At 51.9% G+C, this 13,155-nt stretch overlaps 1 long non-coding RNA gene across 1 annotated transcript in view; it reads left to right on the forward strand.

Annotated features, from left to right (window-relative positions):
* Window positions 1-13,155, forward strand: part of LOC115948856 — a 14,249-nt gene extending 1,094 nt beyond the window's left edge. The window contains exons 2-3 of the long non-coding RNA XR_004082623.1: window positions 1,702-1,796; window positions 13,004-13,155. This is a non-coding gene — a long non-coding RNA (uncharacterized LOC115948856). The remainder of the gene's footprint in view (window positions 1-1,701; window positions 1,797-13,003) is intronic.

The raw sequence follows: 13,155 nt of genomic DNA on the forward strand, positions 1-13,155 counted from the left end.
CACAGTTATTTCAGCTGGGCCTTTGTACCCAGAGATGTGAAGGAGCTGGATGCCCTCACCATTTCAGTCACAGTTTGGTTCTGCAGGATGAAACAGTCCCAGGCTCTGCGTGCCAAATGGTACGTGGGAGAGGCCCTTGCTGGCAGCACGTTCCCATCCCAAGCAGAGCTCCTCATCTCTGGATGCAAACCAGTCTGTGGCAACCGTGCATCTCATGTTCTTCACTCCCTGCATGTCCCAAGTCCTACACAAAGGGACTGTTACCTGGGCATGCTTTTCTCTGGCTGCTGTCTCCCAAAGCCTAATGATGCTACTTGACTTCTTGGTTGCATATGTAATGCTCTAATTTGTTTCATAGCCAAAAGAAGAGTGGTGTAGTTCAACTGTGAGTCAAGGAAGGGAAAGAAGGGAATAAACAGTGATGCTCCATAGATGGAGACAGAGCAGCTGTGGGGAGGTACCAGCTCTTCCATATCAAAGGAACCACTGCTCCTCCATCACAGGAAGCATGGTCACGGGTGTACTCTGAGCATGTTGAGGCACTGAATGGACCAGGTGCACTCAATAAAAGGCCAGGGACTACAACCCACTCTTTCACCCACTTCTGAGGTGAGATGCCATAACCCAATGAGTGAGTGGGTGGGAGGATCTCTTGATCCATCTGTTCCTGTGTGACTGAGCAGGGAGAGGCCTGTGCTCTGTTTTGCTTAAACAACAGATAAATAACAATTCAAAGGGGCAATTTTGGATCAAACTCAAAGTGCCACTTGGCTCTGCTGTTAAGATCCTACCTAGGCTCAAGTGCTCTGCTCCACTGGGGACGAGCAGTGGGAAGTGCTGTGGTGGATCCCAGGTGGGACATGGCCTTCCAGTTTCCTTTGAGAAGACCCAGTGCTGCTGGGATGAATGAAACCAGAGAGCATGTCCTTTGTCCGGCACTGATGTGCAATGCCCTAGTGTGTAGGTTTTAGAGCAATGTGCAAAACAAGAGGCCAGGGATGGCAGAGCTCAAGTGAACAGGGAGCTGCCAGAGCAGTGATGGACTGGAAGGGCAGGTGAGAAGCTGCAGGACATCTCTGCTGTTCCTGCTCCTGCTGCTTCTCCATCTTACTGAAAATGGGAAGGAGTCCTTCCTGCTCTGTGTTGCTGCATTTTTGTCTCCTTTAAAAGACGGATTTAATAACAATCCTATTAGGAATTTTTTTCTTGTGAGGAAAACAGGATATTGTTTCAGGATATTGGGCAACAAAGCTGTCCTTGAAAAGCAACACTAAGCAGCCTTGCAGTCCTGTTTCTGACTGCATTTCTGGTGGACACTAATCAAGTTCAACATCCGGGACAGCCGAACCATTTCATTTCCAGAATGTGAGAGAGGCCTCAGCAGAGCAGTACAAATCCAGATTTTCTGTGTTCCACTGTAAACATTATGGACCTCTAGTAATCTCAAAACATAATCATTAGTTCTGATTTCTCTTGGAATTAATGTCTGTAGCAGATGTAGAAGTCTAGTCCTCATCTGTCATGAATACGTATGTCCTGCTTGATAAGAAAGGTAACAACATGAGTCCAAATCCAGGAATTCTTGGAAATCTCTTCGGAAAGTCTGTTCTATTGAGATATCCATCCTAGTTTCCTGACTAGGCTTTGGAAAAGGGTTTTCTGAGCTTTTGGATTGACATTTCACTTCAACTGACTTTCCAGGCTCTGAGTTTACCCCATGACAACGGAAGCAGAAGAGAAGGCATCAAATCACTGTCCTTATGGAATGTGCAAGTTCTCCTCCATGGATGATATAGGTACGACATTGTTCAGGGGTGTATTAGTGTAGCAGCCTCTGCCATTGTTTAGAAAATAATCTGCCTTAGAAAGAAAGGGCCTGCTAAGATGTTCAAAATGACCACTATCGCCATTTTGAGGAAGACCTCTGTGGTTGTGTTCATTTTTATGCTCATTTAGATCAACACTTTTTACCTGCCTGGACTCCCATTGCTGCTCTGTTGCTGCCTGTGTCAGGTTCACACATATGTCCCTCAGCAATGCAGACCAGCGTTTAACAAGGTTTTGTCTCCCCAAAGATCCCCCTTGGATCCTGACACTTGTGGCCATGTCAGAGAGACCTGCATTTGCCAGCATGAAGAACCCCATACTCGTTACCTAGTGGTAGTGGAGATAATTCCTTATCAAAATTGGCGTTGGGCCACCATGTGAGCAGTGAGCGGTGAGATAGACAATGATTTGGCTCATGAGATGATGTGAGGCTAGCAGAAAGAGGATAATCTCCTGGAGTCTTTATCAGAAGCCCTGACCAAAAAGGACTGCCACCTCACTGTGAGCTCCAGGGGAAGGGGAGTGAGGACGATGGTGTGGTATGGTGGCAGTCAGAGGCAAGTGGCAGCAAGTCAGCTGGTCCTGCTGTTCCAGATGGGAAGAGGGTAACTGTGCCCTGTAGAGAGCTTTGCCTGCTGCATTTGCCTTGACCTGGCTTTGCTGCATCCTGCCTAAGAAAGAGAAGGCTGTGCTGGCTCCAGCTGCATCCTGGCAGCTGCCACTCCTGCTCTTTGCTGCCAGGAGAAGCATGCTTTCCTTGGAGAGCTTGCCTAGAAATAAGTGAATCTTGACCACATGGAGACCACATGGCAAAACTGAGATATCACCATTGGTTGTAGTCCTCCCTTGTCCCTTACACTGTGCCTCTTCCTCATGCTCTAGGGTAAGAGCTCCCTGGCTCTGTTCAATGGGCCCCTCCTGCTGCAGCCTGCACAAGCACGTCACCTTTTGCCAAGGAACTTATCTGCCACGAGAAATAGTATCTCTGTTCTTCCTACCCCTCTGTTCCTGGACCAGAGGGAAGTGAGGCTGTTCAATGTCCTTTTTCCGATACTAATTGAATGCGCTGTGAGGACTCACTCATGAGGGCCTCTGCTCCCTCTTCAAGGAGTATGTGGGCTGCTGTCCTTCCCTGATTGCTATCCCATATGCTCCCCGTGCAGTGACTTGTTCTATCCACATTCTCCTTCCTTCTTTGCCAAGTGCTGGCTGCCTGACTAGCATGTCTTGGCAACTACCAGTCCTCACTCAACCAGGTCCATCCTTTGGGATCTGTAGCCACTGCTGCCAGTGCCTCCAGGCAGGCAGGGGAAGGGGTTGGTGTTTCCTCTGGCATGAGGGGCTTGGTGTGTGAATGTCACCCCAGGGAGTGAGAGCCCACTGGAATGGAGCATCACCACAGAGGAGACACAAAGGTGAGGCTGCTGGATGAACCCTCAACTGCATCCCAGCCACACTGTTGTTGTGTTGTTGTCTTCAAGCTGGGGTCACCCAAACCAGTCTGACCAGCACAAGATCCTGTTCTGCTACATACACCAGATGCTGGGATCATCTTTATCCAAAAGCCTTCTGGCAGAGCTGGGGACCCCTGAGGCAAGAGGCAATGGTACTCGGTCAGGCCATGGCGGTGGGTGTACTTCTTGCCGTGTCCAGCTCTCCCATGGGATCTCCACTGTCCCAGAACATGCTGTTTTAATGACTCTATTCCTGTTCTTGGGGTGGGGAGGAAAAGGTGGGGGCTTGGCAAATAATTTAACCATATCCTGCACCAAATAACTTCACATGTCAATAACACTAGCTTACCTGCATTTCATTCTCTGTTGTATCCCTGCCCAGAGAGACTGTTTCTTTCCAGTTCCAGCCTGCCCTGCATGGTCCCTGGCTGTCAAGAGGTTGATGGCATTCCTAGCTATGTCTCTTCATCTTCAACAGCATCTCTGCCTCTCCACACAATGCATCTTTAGGATTAGTTTCCACTGCAGATGTGTTTGTTGACTGGGCTGCTTCTAGGAGGATGCTACCTTCAGTGAGCTCGGGGTAGTTTCACCATGGGGATGAGCTGGAGCCTGGGGCTGTGCTCCAGTTCCGTTTCTCCTTTGCAGCATCTATAGCAGCTGTTCTCTTGGAATATTGCACAAAGCCAGGCTTCTCTCTTGGAGTACTTGACATTTTTGGTCCTGCATCATCTCAGGAGAGCTTGGGGCACTCCTGTAGGTGTGAAGAGGAAGGGAAAGGACTGCAGGCAGCCTGAGAGCCAAGAGGTTTGATCTCTGACCCTGACACCTGTGAAGATGTCTCTCAGTCCCTGGCCATGCTGGTCCCACCCCCCAGTTGCTCTCAGGCCACTCCTGCCCCACAGCACCCTGTGGTTGTCTGGCCCGACACTCCCCTCCCAAGTCACAACATGGCTGGAATGGCCATTGGGATGTCTCGACCCCACAAGTCCCTGGGGAGGCAGTGAGTGCTGAGACAAGTGTGTGCTGAGAACAGACAAAAACACAAAACCCAGTATTTGTCCAGAAATCTGCTCAGAATTGCTTTGGCCTTGATGAGCCTGGAGGATTATTTTCCTTAGGTATTTTTAGACTGGAGCCTGGCAAGTACCAGATAACTGGGATTTCCTGGCTTGAGCACCCAGCTGATGGACAGCATGCAACCTGCTCCTGCTCCTCCACTGGGAAGCTCTGACTGTCAGTGCATCAGTGCACTGAGATGGCCAAGATGACAAGCACTTAGGAAGGAAGGCACTTGTGGAGTGGGCCATGAGGTCACCCCTGGGCCATGTGTACAGCTCCTCGGGGCTGAGCACCTCTCCATCCTTGGGGAAGGCACTGAGCCCTCTCTCTCTGCCAAGCCAGCACCAGTGCAGATCCCCATGCTGCTCTGTATCTGGAAGACTGTCAGGGAATAAAGGCAGAAGCTGCAGTGAGGAAGGCAGGGACATGCTCCCATTCTCCTGCACCAGCAAGGCGAGTGCAGAGCCCTCAGGTGAGCTCCTGGTGGTTCAGATTGGGTTTCTGAGGAGGACCACCTCTGGAGTCACACCTATGGCTGTGCAGTGAACATGACCCCACTTGTGGTGCCAAGGGGAGGCAGAGGGGACAATAGTCTGTGTGACTCTCCCCTGGCATCCCTACCCAGGTGCCTTGAACTCTCTTGCCCCCATGGATAGCAGCAGCATGAGGACGCTTCAGCCCCATTCTCCCTCTCTGGGCTGCTCGATACCCGAATGTTCCCCCAAAATAGCCCCCCAGAGGCCATTGGTAATGAAAAGAGAGAGAAAGGGGTACCTGCACCACACTGCTAGCAACGCCCCAGCCGGTGCAGCTGCCTGTCTCTTTAAATGCCCAGCCCCCAGCCCATCAGGCTGCATGGAGGTGAGCAGGGGAGACAGGAGAGCCAACACTGGCAGTTTCTTGGTGGCTGAGTGTGTCACTGTTTCCATCTTCCCCTTGCTGGCAGGGCCCAGTGGCAGGACAGCCACAGTGCGCTCACATCCCACACTGTGAGCACACAACCTATTGTGTGCATGTGTAAATACATATTTGTGCTGCTTGTTTCCAAAACCCCTCTTGTTCTGTTCCCAAAGAGCCTGGACTGACAATGTCAGGAAAGCCTCTGTCCCCCTGGCTTTGTTTGACCGTGCTTGTTTGGAGGAGAGATCCCCGGAGAGGAGCTCACTGCTGCTGCGTGCCCTGACACAGGTTTGCTCCTGACAGGGAGTGGGCCCCAGGTCTGAGCAGGGAGGACACCCTGCAGGCTCTGTTCCCTCACAGGGCCAACACAGCATCGTTTCTGACCCTGGGCAAATGGGAGCAAGGAGCAGTGCCCATGGCTGGCTCGTTTGGAGATGGTTCTTTCTGAAGTGGGTCAGGTGCCCCCCCTGCACAAACAGGCCTAAGTCCAACACCACCAAAGTATACTAACAGTTTGAGGCAGCCCTTGGCCCAGAACAGGTTTTGGGGACTTTGCCTTTTGCTGCCACGGAGATGGGATTTCATGCCCTGCCAGCAGCAAAGCTCAGGTCAGAATGCAGCTGGCTTGTCCTTGAGAAGCTGCTGCTTCACTGCCACGTGCACCTTCCCATCCCATCCCACTAGGATGGTCTCCCCACTCTGACCACCCACCCTACTTGCTCTGCCCATTCTGCAGGTCATCACAGAATCATAGAATCATAGAAACATTCAGGTTGGGAGGTACCTTACAAATAGTTTCATTCCACCTCCCCACAACAGCAGAGATGCCACACACTAGATCAGGTCCCACTCTTCTCTCTCTGAAATAGTGTTGTCCATAGTGGTGACCAGAAAGAAGGTTGTTTAGGGGAAGAAAATATATTCATGTAGCCCAAGTCCTACCTTCCAAGTCAACATTACTGGATATAAGGTTTGGACACTGTGAAGCGTCCATCAAAACTAGCTCTCACCAGCAAATTCAGATCCACCTTCTTCACATGCTGTTTTATGTTGGGTTTGCACACACTCTGGTGACTGAGCTCTATAGGCAGGAGGAGTTACATAAAGCAATTTAATTAGTCTTTTGCGCAAGCCAGAGCTTCTTCTTCAACTTGGCAAGTACCCCATGAACTGACTTTTGACCCATTGCGGCGGCACAACCACCCCATGGCTCAACAGGTACATAGGCACAGGGTGGGTGCACCATGCTTGGCTCCAAAAACTCACAGCAGAAAATAGTTGCAATAGCCCCAGTTACAAATCCCTGATCTTCCATAATCAGAGAATAGGGTTAAATGTGCCTAATAAGCTCATTCTAAATTGCCATTACTGCTCTAATAATAGCTGATAAACCAGTCTTTTGTGGGACAACAAACATTTCTGTTATTCCCCAAGCCCAGCTTGGGGATAGGATAAATAAAGCCAGCTCTTGTTTTGAAGCAGGAGGTCATGCTTCCTCTTAGGATAAAGGCACTGCTACCCTTTCCCTGGTTTACAGGCTTAAAGGAACAAAATTGAGTGATACAAAATGTTAAAGAAAATTAGATTTTCGAGCAGGAACAGCTAAAGACAAGTCAGACAGACTGCCACTGAGCTCCCTCCACATGTGTGTTTAGCAGATAATTTGTTATCATCCCAGTTCAAAGTTAACCTGCTGGAAAGCTGCTGCGGGAGAGTTGGCTGATCTGCAGTGTTTCAGATTTCCATGTTTCAGTTGGGCGCAAATAAAAAAAACTCTAAAAGTTTGTTTTTGATTAAGCCTGTTGCTGCCGGGTACAAATACTTACTTTCTAGGTGGAAGTTCATTAGGGCACAAGCACCAAACGTGATTAATCACACAATGCCCAGTGCCATGGCTTGGGTGGCGGCAGCTCTTGATGCTGCCCTGTGATTTTCACTTCCCAGTCCTGAGCTGGAGGGACAAGGGAAGATGAGCAGGATGACAGAGTTTCCTTACACCCTCTGTCTTTGGGGATTCAGGCACTAGCCCGGGCGGACTGAAGTCTCAGACCCCTGCACCAGCTGCTCTCCTCTCTGAGCAGTACCGTGAGTCCCCCGAGTTCCCATTTGGCTCCAAATGCCCCAGTACAGGGGTCAGGGACTCCTTCAGCTCCATCTTGTTGGGTCTGTGGCAGGAAGCTGTGGTCAAGGCTGTTTGCCTGTCCCAGCTCATCTGCTATTCTTACCTTGCAGGGGTGAGCTGTGTTTTCACTGTCTCAGAGATGGGATTTGCCTGTTATGCTTTGGAAAAGCAACCAACAATGGTGCAGAGAGCAGGAGGGGAAGCACGTGTTCTGGGCTCACAGCAGATATTTGTTGTAGGGCTAGCAGCAGCTGCAGACCTCGCTTCCAGGTTTCCTGCATCATCCCAGCCCCCTTTGCCTTGTGGGATGCCCTGACCATGCTCCCCTAGGATGCCCAGGGCTCAGGTCTCCCAGGACGGAGAGTTTCTCTCTAAGTGTCTGAGCTCTGTCAGAACCAGCCCAGCGCCTCTGCTGCATTCCAAACTGCACGGCCGCCTCTTGCTTTGCCCCTCAGCCCATGCTGGGAGCAGGAACCTCAGCCCCAGGGCAGGAATGGCCACACTGCCACCTGCCAGTGTTCCCCCTGCACCTGGGGGCTCAGCTCTCTGCCACAAAGCCATGGCACCCTGTCCCAGCCTCTTGTGTGTCTTGGAAAATCCCAGGTCCCAGCTGTCACCAGCCACCCTTGACTAAATGACCCCTCCTCTGCTGTCTGGTCTCAGATCAAGCCTCAGCAAACGTATAGGCCAGGCAGGTCCTCATGTGTCACCAGCCATGGGCCCAATAGGACTGCACGTGCACGTGGCTGTGTAATGCCATAACGAGATTACACTGCGACATGATGGTCGTGAAATAATCCACAATATCATTCAGTAAATCCCAGGATCCAATTACTTTTCCACATGACACCCCTTCCTGAGCAAGGGGAGGCCAAGGGGCTGCAGCCTAGTGCCCTGCCCTTCCAACAGCCTCCTGCTCAGCTCCTCCACTCCCCTGCACCTCTCTACCTCCTTGTCATTTAGGATTACCAAAGTTTGTGTTTCTCTGCAGGAGCCCCAACCCTCTGCCAGGCTCTGCTGCATTTTCACAGCCGCCTGTTCACTCTCCAGCACCGCACTGATCCCCTGCCCACTCAGCCCCGGCTCCCTCACCACCCCAGCAGCACCCGTCCCAGCTGAGCTGCTGCTCAGCTGGCTCAGGCAGTGATTCCAGCCTGCCCGGGGTGGGGCGAAGGGCCAGTCTGGCTGGTCATGGCCCACAGTATGCGGGACTGCTGAGCACACTGTGGTGTTGAACCCAGAGAGCTCCAGCGTGCACCCTGCCTCCCACAGCAGGAGTGTTGTTTGTGAACATTGTTTTTCCAGGTCATTTTCCTTGTCCTGGCAGAGCTGCTCCCGGGAGCCAGAAGATCCCTTTCTGTGAGAATAAAGCCCGGGGCACAGGTACAGCCGCACTGGGCGGCCCAGCAGCAGTGCCAGGGCATGCACGGTGCCCCGCGGCCGGCGCGGCGTGCTCCACTGCGGGCGCCACGGTCGCTCCTGGCCCTGGCAGGTGCTCAGACACCAGCGCTGTTGCCAAGTCAGGCAGGGAGTGTGGCCAGCTGCAAATTTCAGCTTCGTTTTTGGAGCCTTTGAATCACTGGCCAGACGCCAGGTTTGTTATTTGTTAGTCTAAGTATTTTTTTCCCAAGTGAATTTCAAACTGGTCAGAGGAGCCAGGCCGAGGAATTTGGCAGAGGGGCCTTCAGTATCCTCAGTGCAAGGGGAGTGGGAGTGCAGGCAGGATACTGTGGAGTGGTGTCCCCTGTCCAAGAGACCCCAGGCAACAGAACAGCGGGCTGCATCAGTGCTGGCAGAGCCTTCACACCAGGAAATCTTTAGTTTCACTTCCCTCGTGGGGGAACTCAGAGGAAACTCATGCTCATGGGGCAGAATCCATGGATCAGCCTGCTTGGTACAAAGTGTGCACCTCTGTACATCCTTAATGCTGCATGGGTCTCGGTGAGGTTTCAGAAGCTGTGACCCCAGGTATGGATCCCTGGGGTGAGCAGGGGATTAATATCACTCATTTCTATCTGAAGAAAACCAGAATCCCACCTGAGCCAGAGCTGAGGCCATACTAAGGCTGGGGCTGTGTCCCATCTGGATACCAGAGCCCAGGAACTCTAACTCTGGCCCTGCTCTCTACTGCTATGCTGTCTACTCACTCTCTGGCGTGGGGGGCTGCACTGAGCTGCAGCTTTATGCTTGGCCAGCTTGCACTTGCTGAGCCCAGGATGCAGGCAGCTTGCTGGGAAAGGCACCTGGCTCCCACACCCACTCATGTGAAGGTTTGGGCAGAGTTCACAGGGAGCTCATACTTACTGGAGTGGCCCTGGGTTCCAGGGAGACCCACCACAGCACCTGTGAGCTGCCCCAGTGGCCTGGCTTCCACGGCTGTGTGAGGAGAGACAAAACAAAACAGGGGCAATTTTCAGGGGAAGAAATTGCTTTTCTACCCTGGAAACCTGAGCCTCTGGCTTCCAGAGATTGGGAAACAAAGACTTTGGAAGGGAAGGGCTGGCAGGTCCTTGGGAGAGCACAGAGCCATGGGGACAGGGATGAGACTGTGGCCCGAGGGAAGTGCCAGCAGGAGGGAGCCTGCCTGGCAGGGGATCTGGCAGGGACAGCGCACACGCAATTGCAGCATGTCCTGCCATTCCCCCCACACTTCCCATCTTCCCATCACCTTTCCAGCCATTGTTTGGCAGCTCCGGGGCTGAGGCACAGCATGGAGAGAGGCTGTCTTTTCCACTTTCCTGCCCCTCCACCTCTGCTCCCACCCCACCACCTTGCAGGTGGTATCTGAGCCCTACCACCAGGCCACATGCCACCAGCTCCTCAGGAATGTGGGTCTGGGGCACCCTGTGCTCTGCCTGCCCCAACACCCCACCACTGTGGGGAACAGCAGCTGGCTTATCCCAGGACAGTGTGGCAGCAACCAGCACCTCCCCAGGAGCCCATCCACAGCCAGGAGCAGGGCCAGGATCCAGCTCCATGCAGACAGAGACACCCACAGCAGTTAGAGGAGCTCTGTGGCCCTCTCCGTTTAGACGGAAAAATATTCCATGATCCCATCTACGGGCAAAGCCCGTCATGTTGCCTCATTCTCCTGACATTACCATGATGGATTTTGTAAGAGAACTTTCTGCCAAATTGTCGAGTGTCTTTTCTGTGGCTCAGCAGTGGCCACTCGCTGGCCACCGCAGCCACATCAACCTGTCTCTTCCAAAGGCAATCCCAGCCCACCTGATGGCTGATTGAAAGGCTGTTCCTGCCAACAGAGTGGGAACATGTCAGTGCCCACCCAGTACATGGCACAGTGGCTTGCAGCTCTGTGCTGGGGGTACACTCCAGACCCCTAGAGATCCCTCTGTGTGCAGGGACCCTGCTGACATTTCCCAGCACAGAGCTGGCAGCCTGTGAAGCCTCACAGACAGCACAGGGGGCACGTGGGAGCCCCCAGCTGCAAGTCCCACACGAGCCTGAAAGATTAATGACCTTTTTCCAGTGTTTGCTTTAGGCAGATGCTCGTGCTCCAGGGCTTTGCTCAGATAACAGTCTGGTATGAGAATAAGCTCCCCTGGTGAGGTGCAATTTGGAGAACTTGAATAGGGGCTACAGAACCAGTTGCAAATAAAGAGATTAAGATCAGTATTTGTCCTTTTCTTTTCCTTTTTCCTTCCTAGTGGAGCAAAAATATTCCTGTTTATTGCTATAAACCCCTGGGGGTTGTGTGGTAAACTCCCAGGGGGAATTACTGTCTCAAGAGATCAGAGATCCCGAGAACATCCCCTTGCCAAATTTACAGTTATCGCTAGTTTTAATTAGCCTTGTTTATCTCTCCCTGCAGTGGTATTTGGGGAACTAGCTCAGGTCAAACACGGGGCAGTTCCCTTATTGTTACCAGATATCCAAAATCTCCCTTCAGGCCGCACCCAAGTGTCACATTGTGGACACCTTTCTCAGGCCTCTCCTGGAACCTGGCTCTGGGCTCCTCTATGTCTGCAAGGAGGAGTAAATGGTGCTGGGAAAAGGCCAGGAGAGGAGGAGACCCTGTTATCCCACTCCCAGCATAGCTCCCGCAGCCCCCAGCCACCCCAGCTGCTCAGCTGCGACGCCTGTGCACTCACACCCTCCCTGCTCTATATTCTTCCTAAGAAAATAAAGCATCACTGTCCTATTAATTATGTGAGTTCTGGAGCAATATTTTTCCCAGAGTCACCTACTGGTTCACGTATTCGTTTTCCAGGCAGCTTAGCCAGTAGCCTGGCAACACGGTGACCTTATGCTCTGCTCAGCTTTGAGCATTTTATTAGCCACACTGGACTCTCTCCACTGCTCCATATTGCTGAGCCCCTCATTAGTACAATTAATAAGCCGCTGCTGTCAATTCAATGAAATGCCAGGCTCAACAGCAGGAGAAAGCTTTGGCAGATCAAGTAGGGGAGATTCTGGGTAGCACTGGGAAATTGTAGGAAACCTTTCATCTCCCCCAAGGAGCTGAACAAGAATGGAATTGTGGGATTGGGATTCTCTCAGGTCATGTTTATTTATCGCTGGCTCGTTAGTATAATAAATCAGGTCCCCTGTCACTTTGAATGAACTCATAGGTTTGCTGCAAGGAACTTGGCAGAACACCTTGATATTATTAGTGATGGTGTGGACAAAGCCCCCTGAAAGGCAATGCCCTGGCTGGGGTGCGTGGGCACCTCACATGCATCCACTCAACCCCGCACCCCACCAGAGACTGGTGCAGTCATGTCAGGGGACCAGGATTGTCTTGGAACACACCACACAGCATGTCCCAGGTACTCAATAGTCACAGGAATGGATGATTCTCCCTGCTCCTGTGCTTGCTTCAGAAGACGTGCGTGGTGGGAGACATCCCCGTCTTGGCCCGATGTGTGCTGCCAGTGTGGAGCTCTGGGCAGACGGTGTGGGCGACGTTCTGCGCTGGCAGTCACGTGGATCAGGCACATGTGACAGCCCTTTGCCTTTCACACCTTTCTGTGTCCTGCCAGACTTTGTCCTGGCTCTGACGTCGGTGTGCTCTTTGGATCCCATGCTGGCTCCAGGAGCTCCTGCCACAGCAGTGCTGGGAAGTGCTGCAGCTTCAGGGCAGCTTCAGGTGGCAGGCGAAGGCCTTGTGCTCTCACTGGTGCTCACTTTTTGCACCGGTGTGGCTGTGGCTTCTGAGCCTGACCCTGTGTCCTCTGAGTGGGACCTACCAGCAGCAAGGGACCAGGAGATGGCTTTCACATTTCACCTCTCCCTGAAGTGGGCACACCCAGTGGTCTGCCAGAGATGCTGGAGGTCACAGTCTCCTGCCTTGATCCAGTGCTTTTCCACACCAGAGAAGGGGATGTGCAGGTTGGTTCCCACATTGGAAATAATGCTGAGTGACAACAGGAAGAGTTGTGATTGGTGTCATAGTCTGAGTGGCCCAGTAGAGCAGCATCACAAGTGTATGTCCCAAAACCCTTCCTTAAATAAATTCCCCAGGAAATCCTTTGATCTGGTCTGAGGGTAAGAACATAAATTTGAGTATAGCTTAAAGGTTACAAAATAACCATTCTGTTTTATTGTTTAATATAAAACGTTGTCTTGTCTCTCTGATGTGATAAATATTAAACTGTTCCTAATTCTCTTTTCACAGACCTTCTCTACGAAGACTTTCACCTTTCACTTTCACCTTTCACTTTCACCACAAATCAATTCTATCATCTTTGAACTGGACCTGCACCATCCTTGAAATGCAGGGATTCCCATATCAGCTGTATGCTGTTGAAGCATGCCCCATCTTCATCC

Source organism: Geospiza fortis, unplaced genomic scaffold (genome assembly GCF_000277835.1).
Source record: "Geospiza fortis unplaced genomic scaffold, GeoFor_1.0 scaffold601, whole genome shotgun sequence".
Classification (NCBI taxonomy): Eukaryota; Metazoa; Chordata; class Aves; order Passeriformes; family Thraupidae; genus Geospiza; species Geospiza fortis.